General features: G+C 45.0%; 1 non-coding gene across 1 annotated transcript; it reads right to left on the minus strand.

The window, feature by feature from the left end:
* Positions 1 to 467: 467 nt before the first annotated feature.
* TRNAK-CUU (transfer RNA lysine (anticodon CUU)) lies at positions 468 to 540 on the minus strand. The gene has a single exon. It is a non-coding gene; the product is annotated as a tRNA-Lys (tRNA).
* Positions 541 to 2,404: the final 1,864 nt, after the last annotated feature.

Consider the following 2,404-nt stretch of genomic DNA (forward strand, 5'->3'; position numbering starts at 1 on the left):
GCACCATGCTAACAGTCATTGCTATGTTTAAGCCCATTGTTGCAGCCACTGTTTCAATCCATGTCCTTGAGGGTCTTCCTCTCTTTCACAGGCCCTCTACCAAGCTTGATGTTCATCTCCAGGAAGTGGTCCCTCCTAATAACATGTTCAAAGTAAGTGAGAGGAAGTCTCAGTGGCAGCAACTGACAATTTAAAAGCTCCTGATTCTGTTGGTGGAGCTTAGGTTGCTAGGTGGTTGAGATCTCTTAGCTGCTAATCAAAAGATCGGCAGTTAAATCCAGCAGTGGTCCTTGGAAAGCCTATGTGGCAGTTCTACTCTGTTGAATAGGGTCTCTATAAGTCAGAATTCACTTGATGGCCATGAGGATGGCAATGCGTTTTTCTTCTTCTTCTTCTTCTTTTTTTAATTCTCTCGGTAAGCGGCTAGAGAAGATTCTCTAACAATGGAAGGGAGGATAAAAACTACCCGCCCAACGTGGGGCTCGAACCCACGACCCTGAGATTAAGAGTCTCATGCTCTACCGACTGAGCTAGTCGGGCACCACAGCCACTCACTTTCTACATAATTGTCATTATCTTTAGTGAGCTAGAGTCATAATTACTCAGTGTGACAGTAGTTCCTGAGTTTACAAATTCATGGACGCAGTTTCTACCTTTTACCGCTGAATCGCTCGAGGCTCAAAGACAGAGCTTGCGCAGGGTTCCTCGGACTCACCAGACGTGGGACTCAAGAGTCCTGAAACCCGGATATTTACGAAAATTCCTTCTGGACCTGGTCATTCTGAGAACCCGGTTTCGAGGACTCCGGCTCCGGAAGAGCTTGAGGGGAGGGGGATGAGTGCCGCAAACAACCTCAGGGAGCAGGAGGAAAAGCGGACACTCTTTTGCTCTTGGAACCTTCGAGCTGCAGCCCGAGCTCCGGTCCAAAATCCTTTTCTCTCCTAAACCATGATGCGGGTGGGGGCAGAGGGAAGAGGGCGACGTGTTATTGGAAAGTAGGTCCTATATATTTGGGAGCACAATTTTTAAATATGTAAACTGGGAGTATCGATTTGTAAACTCAGATGGGATTCAGGGCCTCATGCATCCTTGCTCTCGGGATCCTTGGCTCCTCTCCCCAAAGCGTTCCAATCTCTACCTTCTGAAAGGTTGGAGCTCCGGGGTCATTCTCTAGAAGGGTCTTCTCCGCTGCTCCCGTGAAGGTGAAGGAAACTGTCCTTGCAGCCTTAGTTACTGCTCCCATGGATTTTCATTTTGCCCTGAAGTGTTTCTCCGTATGGTTGGTGGAAACTACTATTTGCCAATTCTTTGGCTGCACTCCTGAGAGGCTGCCTCCAGCAAAAGTAGCATTACAACTTTTAAAAGACTGGGCTGCAGAAAGAAGTTTAACTACATGTCGCGACTGGCATTTGAACCAAAGTTGCTGAGGCCACAGTGCAGAGTCCTAACCAGTGTACCATCAAGGCCACTCGTTTAGGACAACAGTACTTAAGTTCCCCAGGAAAATGGATGCACACGTCCACAAAAGACTCATCTGAAAATATTCATAGCAGCCTTAGTCACGACCAAAAACTACAAGTAACCCAACTGCCCATCAATACTGCTGTATTCACACTTTGGAATAACCTGCATTAATATTGTAGAAATTAACCAGTGACGCAGGCAGGCAACAATGTGTATGAATATATTTCAAAAACATGACAATGCTTGACTGAAAAAACAAAACAAAGCAAAACCAGGTATTACAAGATGTACATTCATTAACGTGAACTCCAAGAGTAGGCAACACTAATCTCTGGTGATAGAAATGATTATAGTGAATAACTAAGCGTGGGCGGGCGGCGATTGATTGGAAAAGCGTTCTACAGACCTTGCTGGGATGATGGAAATTCCCTGTAACTTGATCTGCGTGATGGTTACATTTTTCCATTTTAATAGTCACCCAGTTAGGGTTTTTACATTTCACACTGAGTTATATTTGAAGAATTAACTGTTGGGATAAACATGGGGGACGGAGGATGGGGATAAGACTGTGTAGAGCACGGAAAAGAGCTTGGATTACATTTTAAACTCACTAAAAATTCATTCTCCCTTAGTCTAAAAAGGTCGCTATGAGTCAGAATTGACTTGACAGGAATGAGTTTAATGGGTTTAGTCTAAAAAAGTCATATTGATAGTTGAAATATCTCAGTCAGAAAAACGGTTATGACCACAACTCAGACTAAGTGAGAGGCTGCATTTTACTTTCTCCTCACTTGTGGGGAACAGCTATACTTTCCGAATGACCAGACCCCAGGTTTGTGCACTATCACGTTGCTTTCGCTTCTCTTGACTCGCAGCTCTGAGTCCTGCTGCTCTATGGCCTCATAGAAGCGTGCAGCCTGCGCAAGAACTAAAGGCAAAC

The sequence above is a fragment of the Loxodonta africana genome, chromosome 3, assembly GCF_030014295.1.
Source record: "Loxodonta africana isolate mLoxAfr1 chromosome 3, mLoxAfr1.hap2, whole genome shotgun sequence".
Taxonomy (NCBI): domain Eukaryota; kingdom Metazoa; phylum Chordata; class Mammalia; order Proboscidea; family Elephantidae; genus Loxodonta; species Loxodonta africana.